Source organism: Tympanuchus pallidicinctus, unplaced genomic scaffold, assembly GCF_026119805.1.
Source record: "Tympanuchus pallidicinctus isolate F22 unplaced genomic scaffold, pur_lepc_1.0 scaffold16, whole genome shotgun sequence".
Classification (NCBI taxonomy): Eukaryota; Metazoa; Chordata; class Aves; order Galliformes; family Phasianidae; genus Tympanuchus; species Tympanuchus pallidicinctus.
Window position 1 is genome coordinate 31,918,985 of NW_026294679.1, and position 5,854 is coordinate 31,924,838.

Below are 5,854 nucleotides of genomic sequence, written 5' to 3' on the forward strand. Positions count from 1 at the left end.
GCTGAAGGAGACAATAATCAGACAATGTCAGGAACACAACAGTACCCAGACCCAAGCTGCTTTCATCAGGATTCAAGAATATGTTTACTCAGAACCAATATTTCATAGTAACTCGCTTCTAAAACTTACAGTTGTTGAGACATACCTGGTTGCTTTGCTTCTCTGTTTGCTTCCAGCTGCTAGCATTCAGGCAACACTACACTACTGTCTACTTTTTCATACTGCATGACAGACTTACAGCATTCTAACAGTTACAATATTCTACATGTGCTTTTACATGAGTTCTGGCCCTGCCAGACACAAAACCTGAACACTGGCTGCAAGGGGTGAAGCCTCTGCCCAAACCACGGGGGCTACAGCACTCTCCCTTAGGGGCCCTCAGGTTTATGTTGATTCATAACACCCCAAGCAGGGGGTCAGAGCCAGGCTGAAGCTCTGCTATGTGCCTTTGTCAGGTCAGCTCTGGCCTGGCCAGCCCCTGTTCCCCTCAGCCTGCCAGGACAGCAGTGCCAGCCCCACCTCTACAGGGCAGCTGGGCTCCCAGCTGCAGGCGCTACCAAATGGCCAGGAGCTGGGAACTTCTATTCATTCCCAGCCTGGGGAAGACAAAACTCGGTACTGAAAGTCTCAGCAGCTTGCTGTTCCTCCCTAAACACTAAGGCTAAAGCTGGGGAAATCAGCTTTGCTTTCTGAAAAGTTGCATTTTAAGCCAAGTTCTGATTCTGTGGCCTTTGCAAAGACCACATCTCAAGAGGCAGAGGAGAGTTGCAGACTTTGCTGCTCTCAAAACACACTCCATACCCCGTCCTCAGGGACTGCTCCCCCATCTTAACCAAAGGCAACAAACAAGCCAGGCCAATAGCAGCACAGCTTCCAGTATTTGTAAATGGATTATGCAAAATGGAATTGTTATGGGAATCTTCCTAACATGTTCACATATGTTTCCACCACTTTGTTGCCAGAAAGGACACCTTATAGAATATAAAACTACCCCATAAGCATATGCAGCTCAGCTCTGGGAGTAATTTTTGAAGGGCTGTTGTTTCCTGGATGTGAGCAAAGGTTATTTTTTATTTTAAACAGATATAATCTAGACAGATGGAGCATCATAGGGGGAGGACTGAACTCATGATCTGTTTGTTTCCTGAAGAGCTTTTTTGAAATGAACTTTGTTTTTTTTTTAAAAAAAAAAAAAAAGTTTTGTAAATCCAAATGAATTAGATTGCTTTATACATCACTGGAATTAACAACTTATTGACAAATAGATGTTCTATTAATTACTTAAACTTCAAGTACTTGAAACAGATAAACAAGCAAAAAAAAATTGGACAATACACTTTTTAAATGCATGCATTCCAGTAAGCTGAAAATTAATTCTCTTCCCCCAAAAAACGTGTTTTTAATTTAAATCACAAAAGCAATCCCATCAAAGTCAAGTTTTTCATATTTTCAGGAACAAAGATCTCAATCTTTCTTTTCAAGCTCTGACCAGTGTCAGATCACGGAACCATCTATCGAGATCCTCAATAATTCATCTATTTCCCTTGATTACTGTCTGAGATGAACAATGTGTCCTAGAAGCTATTTCATGATCTGAAGACCTCTGAACCCCTAGCAGACTGCAATTTAGTAAGAATTTCAACCTCTCTTGCTGATTTCTGAGACAGCATATACAAAATACTATGAAGACATGATAAATCCTTGCAGAAAATAAAATAATTCCAATACTGCAGAAATTCAAACTGAAAACCTCATGCAAGTATACAGTATACTCGCACATGAGTTCAGTTTTGAGTTAGCCATTATTTACCTTGCTGTGCTTACAATCAGGCTTTAGTTTTCTCCTGCATGAAAAATATTGGGAAATCTTTGTACCCATCTCTATCTTTCCATTAGCGCTTGCCAAATTAGTTTCACAAACTGCAACCTGGAACAGAGAATTGATCCCGTATTAGAGAGAGGGGATGCAGGTACTTCTTCAGACTCCACTGATGAAGGGAAAAATAAGCAATATTAACTTGGGATTACTTTCCAAATGTCCATGTCCTTAAGCAACAGTCTGAAACCTGAGGAAACCAGGCATTTGGCAACTGAAATTCAAAGCTGAAGAACCAGCCTGTCCAGACTGATTCTTCACAGATGACTTGTCTTGTGTTCACTAAGTTATCTTACTGCCAAGTAAGTTCTCTGTTCAACAGTTTTATAGTGAAGAAATTTAGGAACCTCCAAAACAAGAAAAAACAACCCAGGGGAAAGGGAAAAAAATAGCAAAGAAAATAAATCCAAATATACCCATAAATGAAGGAAAGGATTGTGGATATCTCCTTATCTGAGTTTGATACAGTCAGCATAGAAATGCTTTATCCATTATGATATAAGCAACCCAGCATTTTTAGAACTAAGAGCAAACGTAGAAGCAAATATCTTCGGACTAAAGAGAATTAATTTAAATCTATTTCCTCTGTTTCTATCATTCAGGCAACTGCTTAATACATTGATCTTCCACGCACTTCCATTTTCTCCACCAGTACATCTCTTATAATTGGAATGAGCTGCTCTATTAAGCTTCTTAATACATTCTACGTTCTCAAAACCCAATAACTTCAGGACAATACATTAAAATAGACAACAAATTAAGCTCGGTGTTTGTGAATGCGAGGCTCCAACAACAGTGACCTTCAAAGCTACAGCACGTTTAAAATGGTTTAAAATTGGTTGCAGAGAAACCAGTGTCTAATATGTCTGATTGCGTTAGTTTGTGTCAGTGCTATGGAGCTCTGAAGCTTTTTGAAAGCAGCTTGTTTTTGGCAAAGAACAAGTTACTGTCCTGATAAGAAGAAGCAATGGACATGTGGCGACGTTCACAAAATGACTCAGAGCTGTGGGCCTCAGATGTGTGAAAAACAGGACCTCCATTTGCAGCTACATCACCCAGTGTGGACACAGCCTGGTTTGAGCAGTGAAGTTACAGCTGGCCATGGCTTTGTACATGCAAGTAACATCAAGCCATTGTATGCAGAACAGAAGTACTTTGACAGTCTAACGTAGTTATTTCAATTATTTCAATTGAATCTAATAACTATGCCACAGTACCTCATTAATTAACTTAGTTTGAAATACAATGCGAGTGGGGCTTTTATTTTTAAGTCATTACAAACCTGTAATTTCATTTTAAAATAGTAAACGATATAAAATGAATCTCTCAAAGCTAGTCAGCTCTGGAATGATTCCTACCTCCTTCCATAAAGCCAGCTACATGCACACGTATTTTAACCACCTCTTCAGCCAGTCACAGACAAGTTTTTCAGCGTGAGTGAAGATGACCCTTTAATGTGTGTGGGTGAGCCTCAAAAGCAGAGGAAGCAACCAGAGCCGGGGATGGGGACACCCAGACACCCAACAAACTGCTGAGGTGGGTATTCATCAGCCATCCCCACAACAGGCAGCTGCTAGGGCAGGACATGGAGCCTCATCTGCTCCAGTATGAGTTACCTATTTCATCTTGAAAACAGACTGGAGACTAAAAGATTGAGGCAGAATCAGGCTTAACTGTCGAAAAATGAGTCCACGTTAGCCAATCCACAATGAGAAACATTCATCTCAGGCTTCCAAGGAATGGTGTTATTCAGAAAGCCATCCTCTAGACAAGCTGCAGCGTTGGCCTAACCGTGCTTTAGCTTTAAAGGTCGCTGTTGATGGAGCCTCACATTCACAAACTCATGAACTAAACATTTGCACACACAGCTCTGTATATAGGAAGCCCCACCACCCTCTTACACCTCACCCCTTCTTAATTACTCAAAACTGACCATTAGCATCACCTCCTACATAAAAATAACCCAGGATTCAGTTCATTTTGCATTACCCCACCCAAAAGACCTGTGTGATGCTTTCTACTGGATTATTATTATTATTTTTAATTAGCATGGAAATCACTGCACAAAAGGCTGTTTTTGCTATGGTGCATAGGACTTAATCACAAGCAAGACTGCTAATTAGCTGCACTTCCCGCAGTGCTGACTGAGTTTATCTGAGATAAGCATAGTTCAGCTCCTCTTTCTGCCACCTGCCAGCGATGCTCTTTGATAACATGGGCTGTCTTGCTGTATTCCACCAGCTGTCCAGTAGTGGTAAATATAGGAGTTTTTTCCATCTTTTTCCTTACAGGTAGACAGTCAGACAAATACAGCGATGACTGTAATCTGTATGTTGTACACCGCTTCCCTCATACCACAGCAGAGGATTTATACTGACCTTCTCCAGAGCACTGTAAATCATGGCCCAGGTACAATTAGCAAATGTACTGGACCCTGGCCAAGCTCTCTATCACCATAAAACCTAGGCAGTTCTGGGCCTCCTCAAGTCCAATGCAGGAACAGAATGCTGTGATGCTTACTAAACCTGTTTTCTGCTATAAATTTCCCAAAAATTGGCTCTGTAAGAAACGCAAACGTCTTGCAATCTTTTTTAGCAGAGCCACTTCCACTGCAGCAGAACTTTGCAGATGGAAGAGAATTGCCCTTGCTCAGTATGCAGCCTTAAGGACAGCTGCTCACTCAATAAGTACTTCTCCTGGTAGGAAGGTGCCCTATTTTTTGTCTGTTTGTTTTTAAACCTTAATAAAGGAAGTTTAGATGGCTATAGCCAACAAACAAAAGCCTTGAAAACTGCTCACCACCAGCAGACCCCCAGCAAACCGAAAGTCAGCCAATGTCCATTAATTTCTATTTGCCATAATAGGGCTGGACTCTGTAAATTGTTGCAGGCCAGCAGTGGGCACACGCTGGTGGGGCACACCAGCTATCTCGCATCTGAGCTTGGTGTCACAAAGACAAGGAAAGAGGTGGGATCAAGGAGAAACACAAGTGACCCAACCTAGCACAGTATGACAAAACTGGAAACAACACTGCAGAACAAAAGAACAAAGTCATAGGGGACCACCCTGTTCTACAACAACAACAAAAGAGCAGCAGTTGTTTATCCGCCAGGAGATCATCTGCAGTATCACAGAATAAACCATGCTCTCATATTCACAAGACCTCAGGTGAACCTTGCAGATAAAAACAACAAAATATACCAGAGAACTAATATGAGGCTGGTTTCAGCCAAGTATCACATAGGCAAAAATGGATGCATTAGAATGTGAATACTAGGAGTACACAGAACATTATGAAATTAATTAAGGTAATCCTGAATGCTAAATGTTGACATCAGTGTCTACAAACTCACTCAACAGAAAGCTTTTGTATGAGGGAACCCACGGGGAATCTCCCATCAGATAGGAAATACTACCACAATGCAATAATAATGAATTTTGGTTTAATGATAAAGAATGAACTCATTTAGGAAAGAGACCAAGAAATTACTGATTTTTATCTGAGCTGCTTCCTGTTCGAAATATTGAACAGACATTTTACAGTAACCATCTCATGTCATGTAGGGCCTAACAAAAAAATCCAATACAAAAAATGATTGTTCAAAGCTTCCAAGACTTCAACCATCAGTTGAAGTCAACTGAAACTATGTCTCTTCTACCTCTTCCCTCCTCACATCTTGAGAAAGTCTAACAACAATCCACCAAACAAAGACATGGAAAGACATTCCTCAAAGAAGAAAGGAACGCTGTTTGTGCCCACTTACAGTAGTTGCCAGCATTCAGGAAGTATCTAACACTGCTTAGCCAGAAATTGCACTGAGCCTCATGCCTTTTACTAGCAAACTTGCTAAGGGCAAAACTTAGGCGATGGCTAACACAGAAACACATTCAGAAACACTCATCCACATGAGTTCATTCTTTCACATAAGTCCACTAGAACTGTGACAAAACACTTACAAACAAAGAATATTCAGAAAC